Source organism: Charadrius vociferus, unplaced genomic scaffold (assembly GCF_000708025.1).
Source record: "Charadrius vociferus isolate BGI_N301 unplaced genomic scaffold, ASM70802v2 scaffold340, whole genome shotgun sequence".
NCBI classification, from domain to species: domain Eukaryota; kingdom Metazoa; phylum Chordata; class Aves; order Charadriiformes; family Charadriidae; genus Charadrius; species Charadrius vociferus.
In genome coordinates, this window is record NW_009646631.1 from 3,002,447 (window position 1) to 3,019,016 (window position 16,570).

A 16,570-nucleotide genomic window follows, 5' to 3' on the forward strand; every position below is an offset into this window, starting at 1 on the left:
CAGCATTCATGCAGCAATTGAGAAGATGAGAAATCCGTTGCTGCTCTGCATTCTGTGGTATCTGAAAAGGGATGAGGTTTCCATACACCTCTAGTCAGATTTTTGGGGTTGTTGAAAAGATACCTGGTCTGCTTCTGAGTTTTGTGCAATTAGAGAGAGCTCTGTGGTTTGCACGTGCAATGTACAGGTCTCACTTTGCACAAAACATTTGCAAATACTGTAATGGGGCTGTGTCAGCATGCGAGTTGGATGAAAGAGTTGTCAACCACAAGAATTCACAGCTTAAGCATTAGTCCCTTCTCTCCCTGCCTACCCTCCCCAATTATATTACAATAAGCAGAATTTATTTTAATTTTAAATATTTTGGCTTCTTTTTTTATTTTTTTTTTCTGGCTCACAAAATGAAATGACGCTCTTGGATTATGCAATACAGCTTTCCTTTGCAGCTACCAGAACTAGAAACTTATTTTAAAAAACAAGTGAAAATATAACCAAGAGATGAAAGTGAGGATCTTTCCAAAAGCTGCTGATTCCTGAAAGAGACTTGAGGGAAAACATCAACAAAGAGAACACCAATATCCAGAGCCTCTTAATAGGACCCTGAGAAGAGACGAGTGAAATAAAGGGCTTACTTATATTTTTATTATTATTGTATAGAAGCTAAAGCATGAGCAAAATGAACAGAGTATCAATTATGCCCTGAGCAGGAATAACAATTCCCGGAAAACGGTGATAAGCAGAAACACCTGGAAAAGGGAATGTGTAAACTGTCATCCCACCCATCAGAATGCTGCTGAGCAGAGGGAGACATAATATTCTACCTGGCATGTAATTGGGTGCGTCACTTCATAATACCCTCTTTTTCTTTGAAGGACCAGAGAATACTCTACAGAGTGAGTCTACTCAAATTAGGTGATATGGATCCAAGCTTACTCTTCAAATGGGAACTTTGATAGCAACTCGATATTTTGTGGTACTTCAATATTTTTCTAACGCTTCCATGTAGAATTATAGAATCAGGCCTTGGTCTGTGCTGTGGATGTGGCTTCTCTTTTTTATATGCAAGTTCTCTATTAGTTGCAGTGAGGAACTTGAATTGTGGTCATCTTAACAAACCTAAGTGTTTTCAGAGACTGCTGACAAGCCTTTGAGTAATCCGTATGGGATACACACTGACTGCACGTTGGCAAAACAGCTTCTAAGTGTAAAAAGACGTGAGTCTGTGGATAGGTGATCTCACCCTTAGAAGCCTTGGTAGTGAATTCTGCAGGACACCCATACTTTTGACAGCATCTTTACAAGGACACGTGGTACTTCCTGAGATTAAGTTTGGACACCTACTGAGACCAACAGACCCACCTCTTCTAATAGCAATCGTGAAATTCACCGTGACAACAACAAATATTGAAAGGTACAAAAGAGGTACGTTTGAGAGAGGTATATTGGTAGTTCAGGTGTTGCAGGTGGAAAACGAGTCAAAAGAAGGTGAATTAGGAATATACATTGTTATAGACAACACAAGGCAGAAGAAATCTTTTCAGGTCTCACTTGATTCCTTTTCAGATTGGTTTGGATGAGCTAATTATTCCTCTAAGGTTATGCTGACATTAACAAAAAACTGTCTGCAGTAGGAGATGATTTGTAAGGTAAAACAGTTAATGCTGGTGAGCCTGATGTCTGCAGCATATGCCTTGTGGGAATTTATTTTTGAATAGCTCTAGGCTGATCCTGTGGACTTGCAGCCCATTAGCACAGTATGTGCACCCCTGAAGTGCATCGTCCTGTTGAATTTGGTGCATAAGGAATTAATTGTGTGCTCTGAGATATTCTTGGGATGCAAACCAAAATGCAGTGACTGAGATCAACCAGGAGATTTGCTTCAAAATTGTGCTTCTGATCCAAACGAACACAGAGGCACTCCAGGCCATGCAGTTTATCCTCTCTCTACCTGGGGACCTTCACCTACCTCGTGTCTGTGCACCCATCAGTCTGTCCTGCTGCAGGCTTTGGGAAGCACGGCCAAGCACCTCTGCGCTCAGCAGCTTGACTGTATGGAAATGGGGGATTTAAACAACAGGGATTCCATTCCAGGGAATCCAAACCAGGATCTTCTGGATCTCGGCTGCACAGTTTTAAGTATCAAATCAACACGAAGGATGTCAGAAAGGAAGATCGGAACAAATCCGCCTGATGTTTGCTATTTATTGCACGAGTGTTTCTCTCAAAGCCAGGAAACTGGAGAGAGAGGGCTCACCTGCTGGCAGCAGGCTTTTCCCTATATTTTAACACCGCGTACTCACAGGCTGGATCTTAAAATCTGCTCTTTGCATATCAGTAAAAAAGGTGTGTGTTCACTTCGTTTCAGCTTGGTTCCTTGCATTAGTAAGTCCAAAAGCTTCCTTCCCTATTGTCTGAATTTCCATTTTTAGCTTACATTTTTATATTCCTTTGGGAGGTTCCCCACTTTCATTTCCATGCAGTCTTGAAGCTGGGAATCCCATTACTGTTGTTCATATGACCTCCGGAATGTGAGTAAATGTTTCATAGTAGTATATCTTCTTGGCTGTTCTCCAGTGTTTGTAATTAACTCCACATATATTCCTCTATCTATTGTGCCGGCTTAAGATCTGACCTAATAGAAGCAGTGGAAGCCGGAATAAAAAGTAAAGTTTTATGGAAAAAAATCAAGTTGGTACAAAAGGGTGCCTGTCTAAAGAAGGTGCTTGGCTTGCTGGTAAGTCTTTATGTGTTTACTGTGCATGCTTTCCCCTTTTAACAAGATTGCACTTCGAGGAGAATGCTGCTAGTATGAAGCAGCTCTTCTAAATGATTGCTCCTACTTGCAGAGTGCAGAAGCACGCAAAATGGGCGGGCATCCGGAGTTTTTTGGAACATGACGGTGTGCACATATAATTTGTGAGTGGGTTGAATAAACCTTTACTTCGATAACAAAACTTTTTCATTTAATAAGTCATTTAAATATCTTGTCATCCTGACTAGCTAGCGCGTTTTTCAAAAGTAGCTGCTTTTCAATTAATGTACTTACATCCTTTTTCCTTTTACTTGCTATGATATTCGCCTCTGGAAAATACTCATTCACTCTGTATTTAATTCTCTCGTGATATGCACTAGGTTCTTGACAGGACTGAAATATTCCTAGACCTGGTGGGAAAAAATTAGGATTTGTAAAAGATTTACAGGTACAACACACATCCTTTGCTGGGATATCAGCTAATTCTTAACCAATACTTGGATCAGACCAGATTCAGATCTTAGCTATGCTGCTGTAAATCTGGAGTTATAACGCTGAAACCAATGCACCGGCAGAGCTGAAAGTAGAACTTGGCCTTTATTTTGTTTAGTACCTCATTAGAATTTCCTATCTTTGATCCATTTGCTTTTCTCTGCAGTCAGTTTGTCTTCCATATCCGATTATGTATATTTAACCTTGATTAGCATAACTATTCAGAAACAAAGGCTTTCTTATGGTTTCTAGGCTTAGGCTATTGAGATGCAAATGTTAGTGGCTCAGCCAGCCTTTGTATCATATTCCTGTTGATGGCTTTTATGTATGTCATTCACCTGGAACAGATGTTTTTCCTCCTGCTTTCACCATTCACCAAAAATATCTGAAAGAAAAATTAAAATACAATTAATATGCATGTCTATCCAATTAATTTAAATAAATTAGCATTAAAATTGATTCTGGATTTATTTAGACACTTTCTGCAGTAGCCAAAAATAATCTTGATGCAGGACTGAATTTTATCAGATGCCTCAGTAAACAGCAGACACGTTTGTTTTTTTTGGGGTTTTTTTTTGAAAACGGGATTCTGTATTACAAGATGGCAATTCAGTCCTAGAACCAGCCCCTGCTTTCTATGAGCAGTGTGAACCCTTGAATTCTGATCTGCTGGGAAAATGGTGGAGAAGAGCACTAACCTGAATTAAGGAAGGATTACAGTCAGCTGAAACTACTGAGTTTTGGGAGGAGGTCAATGCAGATCAGCTGGATGTAATTATGCTTGATGATAGGGACTATAAAGTTCTGCACCGAGCACTAGGTAGCATAGCAATTTCTAGACTAGAGGTATTTTGAATGCATTGGAAATATGTGCTACAGGGCGTTGGAGGCTCAGGTAAGGAGAATTGTCCATCCATTATCAGAGTGTTTGATATGTCAGTATTTGCTGGCTTCTCTAGAGACCATGGGCTAACTGTGATGACAAAGTGGTGGCACATTTAGAGAGAATCTCCTATGAAATGTCTAATGTCAGCTCCAATCATTCTCCAAGCCAAGCTACACAAATATATTTTTAAGATTGGCCATGATCCCATAGCTAAATTGCTAGCTGTTTTGGACTTTCCTGACTTCAGCCTGAATTGAGATAGGACCTAACTTTTCTCTGGTTTTTAGTATTGACAGAGTTGGGAATGTCACATCAGTGCGGAAAACAAGTAAAATACAGATACAAGGACTTTTATCAAGGACATTTCAAACTCAGTCACAAGATGATAATGGAGTGCGAACACTAAAATATCGCCTACCCATAGTGTGAAAAAATCAGGAAAAGCTGAAGGGATTGGGATTAGAATTGGCTATACTTTCTTCCATGGTGTTTTCCTCCTCTCCAGATTGCTTTCTATGACTCAAGATCCACTCTCCAAATCATGGCACTGAAGTTTTAGTAGTAGGCTGGCGAGGCGAGGGTTGTGGTGGGCATTTGGCTCCTGGAGATAGCAGCAGCCCGCAGAAGCAACCACTCCCGGCCATCCAGCAGGTCAGTCAGGAGCTTTGTCACCGAGAAAGGGGTGACTCCAAGTTCCCTGCTAGGACAGCTCTCTCTCTCTTCCTCTTTCTTTTGGATCTGATTTAGTGCATAAAACCACTAGACCATCAAGCACATGTTGATGGAAGTTCCCTTGTCATACATTCTAATGAAGCCTATAAAAATAGCAAATAATAACAAGGCATTTTAAATAAAGGTACAAAATGAATCATGATCATTTTCCCTTTCCTCCCCCAGAATATCAGCTGTTAATCTTGTTCCTCCCACGGGCTATTGATATAAGATTCTTCAAACAACAGGTGAAAGCTGGAGTTGAACCAGAACACTAAAGAAAATTTACTCTGAGATAGTCAGAAAGATTTACTAAGTAAGCTAGAGTCAGCTGTATTTTTTTCTTTTGATCTAAAGCCTGAGCTTTCAGAAAACTGATAACTTTGAATTTGTGCCTCACTGCAAGGAAAACAATGTAAACATACCAAATACTTGTTGTTTTCTTTCAATAAAATGATGCAGTGAAAGATCCACTGTGCTGCATTAGTAAAGGTTTTGTCAGCATACCAATGAAAATGATGAATTATGTTGTGGTTTATGAATACCTTTTTTGTGCTGTTTAGTATACTCCTATATGCAGCAAACTCTTGGTAGGCTTTAAGGAGTCTGCAAAAGCAAATACATAAATAAGCATGAATCACGATGTGCTTTCTGGTCTGTCTGTCTTTCCTGAATGATTTAGTGGTAAATCTTTGCTGTGATTTGGCAGTGTATTGCTTTAATTTATAGGACCTTCTGAGCTGAGTAGGTGTGAGGGCAGGTGTGGGATGAGCACTTGGGATGCCAATGCTGCTGCTTCCCCCACCCAGGGACATGCTCTGGTCAGGGTATGATATGGCAGTGCATCCTCATTCTGGCGAGGAATCAACATTAATGGGGCAGATTATGAACTTACTGCAGCGATCTTGCAAAAACAGAGACTGATTGTATGATGCAGGTAGCCAAGACAACTCTCAAAATTACCTCTTTTCATTCGGACAGAAGCTTTCCCTTCTGAGGCTAAAATGTTGGTTGGGAAAGGCAGTCCTTTTTCATCGTTCAAGAAATGTTGATGAGATGCTTGTAAATGCAAAAAGAAAAAAAAAGAATATTTTTTTCCCTTTATGAAAACATTTAAAAATTAATATTTGAATAGCTCTGCAACTACAAGTTGAGAACTGACATTTGGCAGGGATTATAGCTTTCATTGGGAAGGACTTTGGAGAGTTGCAGTGGAAATTGGGTTTGATTTGGCCAACTTTCTGAGCCTTTGAAAAGTATAACATGGATAATGCCCAGTATGTTTTTTCCACTAAGCTCGTATGGATGTATTCATCGCACATTCCAGTGCGGGTAACTAGAGGTATTACGAAATAGGAAATGGAAGTCCACAGGAACCCACAGCTCTCGGTTTTTGGTAAATGACCCATTCCATGAGCCGTGCAGGACAGACCTCTGTGGTGTGAGGCACCTGGGAGCTGTGCTGTTGATGGACAGACCTTCTTGGGTTCTGGAGATGTGTGGAATCGAAGGGAAAGGAATGTTTCATGGTGGAGCTTCAAAAGGGACAGCACAATGCTGCTCAAAGGCTCCTCTCCCTGCAGTAAATACTGGGCATGCAGCTGTTGGGAAACACCAAATTGGATGTTGTGACCTTAACTTGGAGCTTTTAATGCCCACGCTGCGCTCGACTACTTGACTATACCTGTTTATGGAAAAGCAAGATGCAGGAGCCTGGGATCCTTACAGCCACCCTGTTTTTTTTCTGCGCTGCGCTAGTCTGTGCTGTGCCTCACGTCCCAGTGCAATCGGGCATGTATTCCTCCCGGGCAAGGGCCAGTGATGCTGTGGTGAGGAGTGTCATGGGGAAAGTCTGCCGGTGCTTATAGGCCACTGGTGTTTAGAGACCACCTGCATTTCCAGTTCATTTAGTTTCTTTAGTCCTGTCCTTGCCTGGGTTATGCCCTGATAGTAAAATCCACCCCTGGCTAGGAATTTTGAAACACCGTTTTGGTTTCTCTACCTTAGAATTGCTTCCTAATATTGAACTTCCACCTCTCTGGCAAGTTTTTGTTTTTACGGAGAACAAAGTATTTACATCCTTTTCCGTAAGTCTTCTAAGTATTAAAACTGTCGTTGTGGCCTCTTTGCCTTGCCTTTTCTTGGCTGGACACGCTGCTTACCTGTTTTTCTTGTGTTTTACACACAATTCTTCTTTGCTGTCTTTGCAATCAGCTCAGATAGTCAGTGGGAAAAATATGTCCAAAGAAGTTTGGTAAGCAGTAGCCAAGTGGGTAGTGTTCTCAACCGCAAAGCAGGAAAGCTGGAATGAATCCACAGAGCTCTATTTTTCCAATTTTTTTTTCTTCATTTCTCAGAAAAACCTACTGATCAGGGTAAGGTAGGTGGAAGACACATCCTCTGTGTCTCCTTTTCAAGCACAGCAGTGGCTGGTGAAGAACTCAAGATTTCAAGAGTAAGCGTGAACCTGGCTCTGCAAACCAGTGGGTTTCACCCAGGAGGAGAAAACAGCGGATTCCTGGCCATGTACGCTGTGTTGGTGTCTTTTTATGTAAAACAGAGATAAGTTTCAGGAGCAGAAGTCAAATCTAAGCCCCCTCCCATATGTAACCTCATCAGCTGACTAGTGCCTGGACGCTTTTCCGCAAGCGGGGACTTAGCCTCAGAAAGCTCACTGCTGAAATAATCTGCTGATAAACCCAGCTGACACACATCCTGGGGCTGCAAGTGAGGAACTGGAGAGTAAGTAAACTGGAGAGGGAAATTCCTTACCAGCTTCTCTCTAGTGTGACATTTCTTGAGTGGCTGCAAGGTCAAACGCTAGCAGGAAGGACGAGGACTCAAAGGGGAGAAGATTGTGTAGGAAACGCCATGCTAAAGGAGCATTTCGCAATGGGTTGCAGTCTTTACTGTGAACACCTTTAATATCCCCCGGGAGTCAACATGCTATTTCAATAAATGCCCCTCCCCTCTTTATGAGGAGATAGACCTTCACAAAACAGGATCTGTTTTTATTTAAAACCATTCGCTAAATTATGAATATAAAAGTATTTATTAATATTTTCAAGTGTATCCAAAGAGAATGTTCTCTAAAACACTTGGCAGACTTTCCACATTTCTTTCCATGAAAAAAATTCTATTGTTCTCCATTAACCATGCCCAAAGATTTCAGTTGCTCTCACACAACAGTATGGAGCTTTTCACACGTCAGGGGATAATTTATTTCTTGAATTAATGAATGTAATTTCATTGAGTTTAATATTTTAGCCAGGATTTATTATAGTGCAGTCTCTAATTTACGTTCAGCTCAGGTGAATAGTGCCTTACATTTGTCATCATAATGATGATTGATTGGAGGTCTCTTATTACAAAGCAGTGGTGTGATGGCTCCCATTTTATTCTGAATAGGGACAACTACAAAAACCACTGCTGTACATGACATTTTCTTGTCATTTTTCTGCAGTCTCAGCTGAGGCTAACTGAGTTGGAAGGGATATTTTTCTTTATTTCTGAGGTCCTCTTTCAGGCTCAATTTAATGAAAGCACCTCAAATCGGGACACCACCTGCTCCTTTCCCAAACCTAACATTTCTGGTGTCTGCTGTGTACCTAGAGCCTTTGGCTTTTAAGCTTTCATTTTTCTTGAGCCTAAAACTCACTCCTAGTTAGAAACATACCCTCAGCAAATTTTCATTTTATGAATGTGACTAAGTCATTGCTTGCCTCTGCCATAACAATGATCAAAGAAATAAAAATTATCTTGTCTGTATCATTGTCTTTACATCGGTAACACGACAGCAATTATCTGCATCTAACTTTTCAAAACAAGCATGGAGTACCTAGAATATTTCCCAGTTATATTCTCTGTCTTTCTTCAGAGGTATGGATTTCGGTTTTTAAAGTATTTTTTCAATATTATTTGTGCCAGCTGTAGGAGTTAAAGTAACTACAAGCGGGATATTTGGTATTTGCAGTATGGAAGAACAACAACTTACTGACTAAAGCTTCTTTGTTGATTGCTTGTGTAAATAGAGTAAAAGGACTGTTCATCCCTGAAGAGACAGTGAGTAGACATCAGAGACACAAATGAGGAATAAAAACTGTGCCACTGAAGAAAAAAATGACGTTGAACTGTAAGTATGCACACCACTCTGGACCAAAGACTGACCAAACTTTATAACTGTACAAAGCATAAAAGTTAAAACCCTGTATCTTGTTCTTGACTGAGCCTGAAACGGTACCAAGTCAGGCATGGCTTCTACTGAGGAGATCTGAAGACTGCTGCGGACCTAGTCTCTAAGAGCATAGAGTGCCTTTAGGCCAAACTGGATCTGAAAATCAAAACTCTCAAGGTCCTTGGGTTCATTGCTTTCTTGAAATTTATCTTGGATTAAAGCACTGTTATATAATCAAGGATTAAAAGCATTAAACCACTCTAAATTAACATAAGCATGTGATTTTGTCCGAGTTACCAGATAATAGATCTGAAAATACTTTTTGATTGTTTAATTAGAACATATTCCTTGTTTGGTTTGGACTGACTAGCCAAGCAATTTAAAAAGAAATTATTAAAATCTGAGGGCTTCTCCTCCTCCTTTGCATATTTGGCATTTGACAATATGTCACAGGCTGACCATCTTCCCCAACTACTTAAGCTTCCATCAGGTTTAAGTGTAGGCAGCTCACTAAACTGCAGTGGCATGTATGCCTTACTTGATCATGTGAGAATTACAGCTAGGGCTTAGTCCAGCCAGATATAATCCCAGTGACCAAATTTAAAATAGAAATTTAGGTGATTGCTTTTACTGTATCAGTAAGCTGTAGGTATTTATTTGAAACAGTCTAAACTCTCTTAGAGTTCAAAAATAATTATTTCAAATATTTAAATTTAATATTTATTTTACATTCAAAATTAAACCTTACATTAAAATTGTATTTAACAATTATTACTATTTGTATTAAAATAAAAAAATAATATTCCATAAATTCACAAACCAGACCTTTTTTTCTTAAATAGCCTACATAATGTGATGTAAATATTAGACTGAAATACAGAATTCATTTGGCGGGAGAGATTTTGTAGCATGCACTAAGAATTACTAGGTTAAATAAGCTACAGATCTGTCAGAAGGTGCCTCATACAAGCTGAAATAGCTGTTAGTGGTTTGTGAGAGATGCACACAGGTACACGCAGCCAGAAAAGACCTGGTCTCCCTTTCCACGGTAAGAATGAACTCATCCCAGATCACAAAACACAATGAAAAAGTGTGTGCAGTAAGGAGGTGTGTGGCACTGACAGGGGAACAAAAATATTCAGTGGCATTCAGGGAAATCTAGAAAAGGGCATTCGGATATTAAACACAGGGTCAAATGCTGCACTTAGCCTCCTGCAGGTACATGCTGCAAAACACAGGCCATGTGTTTTATATTCTAATTTCTGGTCTGATGCAAAGCTGGAATGGTTCCTAGACTAATTTAGGCAGCTCACGGAGTTCTAAATTTTAATACCTCCCTGGGTTTGCCATTGGCCTTCATTTTCGTCATTGGGTGTGCGGCTGCCTTCACCTGCGCTTTGGGCTAGCAGGGTGCACCCAGCATCCACAGGGATCTGGGCTCATCAGCCACGGACGAGGACTACCAGGGCACACTAAAGCCTTTGTCTGAGCTGACAACTGCTGTTTTCAACCGTTATTCAAGAACGGATTAAAAAATCGATCATTTCTGAAGTGTGATGTAAGTGATTGTAGGCAGGCAATGTCTCCCCTGCTCTCCCTGTAATTGGATTTTACTCGTTTGTGGCTGTATTTTCCAGACTTCTCAATAATAGAAAATACTTTCTTACGTTAGCACTCTCAAAGCCAATTTTGATGGCAACTACCTTACCTGTGCTGATTGCTACAATGACCGAGAGGAGGTACTGTCCCTGATGCAAAAAGCTTAGAATTAAGACTCAACATAAAATGCATTACTCTCAGCAAACGCTGTGATGTGCTCTTGTGCAAACATACTTACTAGGTCTTTATTTCTGCATATTTTCTGTTCTTTGCTCTAGGAGTGCTGCACTTAAACAAGGACCTGTCTTCCAGAGACATACCACTTGTTTCACCAGGAGCTCTGAAGGAGCGTAGTTATTTTTCTTCAGGTGCTCTGCGAACATTGGGTGAGTCGCAGGTAGAAAGGTTTGCATCTATGAAGGATTAGCTATGTAAACTCGCCCTCTAAGCATATAACTCAACATACATTGATTGGACAAACCAAATTTTCCAGGGAACTGCAGATAAACCAGCTGACTATTAAACTGGTAGCAGTTGGAAATTAATTTTTTTATCTACTGGTCACCAAATCACATGAGACTTGTAAAGAGAGACACTTGCAAAGGATCAGAAAGATTTAAAACATTTTATATAACGGATTTTCTGAAAGAAATTCGGGGAGGGACACACTCCAAACAAACCACCCACTGTTCTGTTCCACTTGGTTGCATCACATTGATAACTGGAGTCTAAGTGGTGGTCTGCGGTTAAAACCAATTTCCAACCCTACAGCTTGACCATGTCAGTACTTTTGGTTCCTCTTTGCCTGCCTCCATTAAGGGCCTAGACTTCCTAACTGCCTTCCTGTTCCTCACCAGCCTTTCCTTGGGCCATCATATGCTGGTGCTTCTTGATCCACTCTTCTCTTGGATGACATCATCTTTTCTCATGTCTTCTCTGATGCATGGCTTTGGGCAGCTCTTTTCAACTTGGTCTTCATTCACAGCTGTTCTTAGTAAACAGCTTTTTCTTGTTCCTTGCAATCTGCAGAAGAAAAGTTTTATCAAAATATATGTATCATATAAATGCTTATCTCATCATTTTTGATGCTGAATAATCCCGGTATTCCATATTTTTTTCCCTGGTTTGCCATCTGGTCCTTGAAGTCACAGTGCTGTCATCCTTTACTGATGATGCCTTACAAACCTGACCGTGCAAGTTGAAATCATCTTGTCTAATCTTGGCAGAAAGCATTATGTTCAGGAGTAAGTGTTCTGTTTTAGCATCCTGTGGTAGATATTCAGTGTGGGAGAGTTTTCTAACTTGACTTCAGTCAGCAGCCCTGCCAGTAATCCCATAGGACAAGAGGTTACTCTGCCATCAGCCCAGCTGTCAGCCTTTGCTCTCAAGTTTACTGGTAAAAAGCCATTTTCACCATAAATAAATATTTAAATTAGCTTATCTTGCATAGTGAAATAGTTTCAAAGTCATCACGATCTAGCGAGAGACACTTATGGCTATTTTTTAAGAAAACACAGAAGACAGCTTGTATTTGTTAAGTGTTTATTTCAGTGAATATCAAGTGCAAAAGAGTGGGCTGAGTTCGTACTGTGCATTAACAAAGAAAGGGAGAGGAAAACACAGTGACTGGTATCATTGTTTAGGCTTGTGCTTTAAGTAATGTCACGTTTGTGGTAAAGAGATAAGAAGTGACTAGTCTGAGGTACCCTCAGGGAGCTGATAAGTGAACTACTGGAACAAACGGAAGGAGGATTATGAGACTGGGAGGGAAGAAAATTAAGAATGATAACATATGGAGTCTTGCAGCTATTTCTTCTGCCTCCCAAAGATTAATTTGAGCTGATGATATTTTTTAGAATGATTTAGTAATGAACAGAGGGTTATGGCTTAAAATGCTGGCAAAGGGAAGAATTCAGCAAATGACTGCAACATGGAGGTCACAAGAGCTGAGGATTGTATTGGCAAATTGCTACCAAAGCAGTTTTCCTGCAAACTGAGGAGTGGTAAATTTATTTCTGACTCAAAAAAAAAAAAAAGTCAGTGAACAGGAGGAGGTACACATCATGATATGTTTGATTACGGTCAAGCACTTATATTGATTTTAAAATTGTGCAACTGCTCCATGAAGTGTTTACAAAATGATTTGCAAAGAGTGTGATTTCTGTCTAGCAGTGGATGCAGAATACAGGAGGCCCCGAAAGACATTGATGTTGCTCAGAAGGGCCGATGACAGCAGAAACTTTACGATATCACCACATGATACTGAACTGAACTGAGGTCAAAAGGGATTCAGACTTATTTGCCAGAGAATGTTAGTCTCTAGTAAGAAGATAGCCTCTCTTTTGATTTAGCTTTATCAAACATACTGCAATGAGGTGTGTCTCTCCATCACCAGACATTCAACAGAACTTAAATTAAAAAAGTAGTGTGGGGTATAAGCCAAATAGACAGGATGTTGGTGGGAGTTGGATGAGATGAGGCTCTCTTTCCTAATGCAGAATACAAATACCCGGGCAGAGGAAAGGAGCGAGAAGGCTGCTGTCTTTATCATGTCTCCTATATTTCACAATCCCTCTTTTTCTTTCTTTTCCAGTTTGTGGTCTTGCCCACTATCTCTTTTTCCTACTCAAATACTTGTTGATGTTTTCTATCTCTTCAACAGTTCTCCTTGTTCTTTCCCTCTTTACACTATTTAATCCTCTGCTTATCTATCTTAAACCCTGCCAAGCCAATTCTGTTTCACATCTTCCCCCACCTCAAACTACTACTCAAATTACAAGCTATTGTTTTGACAGGCATTTGTTTCTCATATCATGCTTGACTGATAGATCTTTTTTTACAAAAACAAGAAAACCCAACTGGTGGTATTATCGAAATCAGTATTTTCCAAACCTTTTTCCTAAAGTTTTCAGTTGATGTGTGGACTCCATGCAAATGATGTAGGCTTATGGACAAGGAACTTGCTTTCCTTAGCTAACTTTCATAGCCATCTTCAGAGATGCTCATGACTATGTACCATAGAAAAATATGAGTTGACATTCATTTTTTTTGAAGTCAACTCAACTTGAGTTGACTTCATTTGTCTACATATTATTCATGTAACTTTTGTTATTCTTAAGGGTGAAATGCAGATACTATTTATTATGTTTTGGCTTGTTTGTACATGTGGGAGCGATGGAGGGTAGATATTATTTGCTTTTGATGAGAGTTGGCCCTGGCATCCCTAGTAGCTTGTACCAGACCTGCAGACAGCCCTTGCATTGATGGGAGGGACCAAAACTTGTGCCGTCCTGTCCCACCAAGCAGCCTATGGTCCCTTTGCTGTCCTCTCATGGAAAAATGTTTCTCTCTCAATCCGATTTGTGCATCAGTCAAAGGAGAGAAGTGTTTAAAGTGTCAGGGGATGGAAGGAGGTGTTGGAAGATCTAGTTAATGGCTTGCTTGAACATTTTTATGTACGGTACAGACTGAACCCCCTCCTCCCATAATTTAAACTCCCACTGTCTGCAGAATGGAGCTTTTGTGCCAATATCAGTTATATGAAAGTGCAGAACAATTAAAGGCTGACATACTCCATTTGTTGGTTTTGCTGGACAGCCAGTGCCAGAATCTGTCACTTCAAGAAACTTATTGTAATCCTATCCCTCTGTTTTTGTAAAGCATGTTTACAAAAAGCCCCACTCACAGCAGTTACTCAATCAAATGCCTTTGTGGACAGATAAATAAAGAAGAAGCAACAGGAATATGTTAAAAGCAGTCATTAACATGTACCTCACATCAAATAAAAAAGTACTGCAATTAATCATAAGGACATCATTTTTCTTAACCCCATTTTAGATTGCTGTTTTAAGTGCAATTTATGACACCCACCCACCCATGTCTATTTTAATCAAACATTATGTACTGATGGGTAAATTAAAGTCATGTAAGAATAGAGAGCTGAGATATGTGATAGAAAAAATAAAAGCTTGTTAGGCCCCTCGTTCCAGCACTACAATGTACCAGATAAAAAGCAAAAACAAAATAGGTAACTTTTTATCAAATAAAAAGACCTATGAATGTTCCAAACCAAACTTTGACAAAAAGTCAAAGTAGCATAATGTCTTTTCCATCAACCATTTGGTGTCACCAGAGCATCTACAAAAAAAGTGGAGAAATTTCACATTTCCCGTGCAGACAGAAGGTGATCTGATCACTGCTCATCTCTTGCAAACTTTGTAGATGTGGAAGAAATAATTTCATTTAAATACAAATAGGTTTTTTTTTCACTGATGGTCTCTTCCCGTATAACTATGTGACAGAGTCATTTGTGTCCCAGCAGTCACTTATAAATGGCATTGATCTATTGGTGTTCTTGGTGCAGTTCTGTTGTATGTTACCCAAAATTGGCTGCTACTCTTCACTTTCATTTGATTTTGTTTATCAAAGAGGAAATTATCTGTATGAGCAACGGTAAAATTGGAGAGAGTGTGTCTTGGCAGCAAAAATTAAAGAAATATTGATGTAAGATGTCTCACTATGTCACTAGCCCTCCTACTGTTTCTTGTACTTGAATTTCCTCTCTGATTATACCATCCATCTGCATGTGCTGAAACTTCAGTCCAAACTATGTATCAGCTGAACTTCTGTTAATGAGCAAATATGAGTGTAAATTATTCATGGTTTTGCCACCAGTCTAGCAAAACCTCTCTGTCCAAATCAACAGGAACCATTCTCAAAATAGTTCTGCCAGTGACATTTCCCCCCACAATGGAATGTACTGGGAAATCATTGACAATATTGGTATTTCTGACATCACAATATGGTGCTATAGCTCAATTTGCCCCCCCCCCCTTTTTTTTTTTATTTTGGAAAATATAGTTGATACACCCCTTTATGATCTTCTTTTCTGGCTCATTTCATTCTATCTATCTCAGACATCTGATTATTAAGATTACTGTTTTTAAGCTATTAATAGATAGTCTAAACTAAGTTATTCAGTAGTCTCAGTTCAAAGCATTACAAGAATCCATGATGAAACGTTCAAAATGCCTGTTCTAGTGAAAACGTCAAGGTAAGTAATTTTCTGAATAAAAAAGAAGGGGGAAAAATGTCAACTTTCCACTTGAACAGAAATTATGTTTAAAACGATGTACTTCTGAATGAATAATGAATCTGTTTCAGAAATTTGCTTTGCTTCAATTACTCAACCACTAGAACAGACATACCATGCCAAGGCCCATCTAACCCTGTGCTGTATCTTTGATGCAAATGATAACTAATACTTAAGGACAGCTATAAGAACAAGGGATACACAGAGTGACGAGAATGTCAAGCCTTCAGCCTTGAAAATCTGGCTGGTAACTTCCTGAAATTGTAGCAAACAATGATTTCATGTTCAGGTTAATGCCCAGTAGAATGAACGAAAACTGGTAGTTTTCAGAATTTGGCTCAAATTTTTTATGAGAGACAGCATTTCCAGCACTACCAAAAGAAAACAGTAGGTAGTTTACATATCATTTTCCAAACAACTCTTGATGTTCAGATGCAAGCAGGATTTGCCTTTATCAATGGTAGGAAAAAATACTGCAGCCCCTGCAAGGTTAATGTCAATTATCATCAATATTGACTGAATCTACTTTGGATGCAAACTCTTTGTAAATCAGAAGACCTGAGACTGTGATCCAAATTTGCTAAATGTATAACACCCTGTATAGGCATATCTGATTTAGGGTGTTAGAAGTGTTATCTGACCGGTTTCTCCCCCCTTGTGCATCCATTCGTTCCCTTGTGTTGCTAACTTGGGGAGAAGTGTTCTGAAGAAGCAGGAATTGCTACAATGCAGTTATTATGCATTCAGTCCTGAGAGGAATGGTCACAGTGAACAATTCTACTTTTTAAGCCCCAGGAGGCAGTGCAGATATTTGCACTGGCATGTCCATTCCATGGATTTCTTCACTCATAAAATATTTAGTGT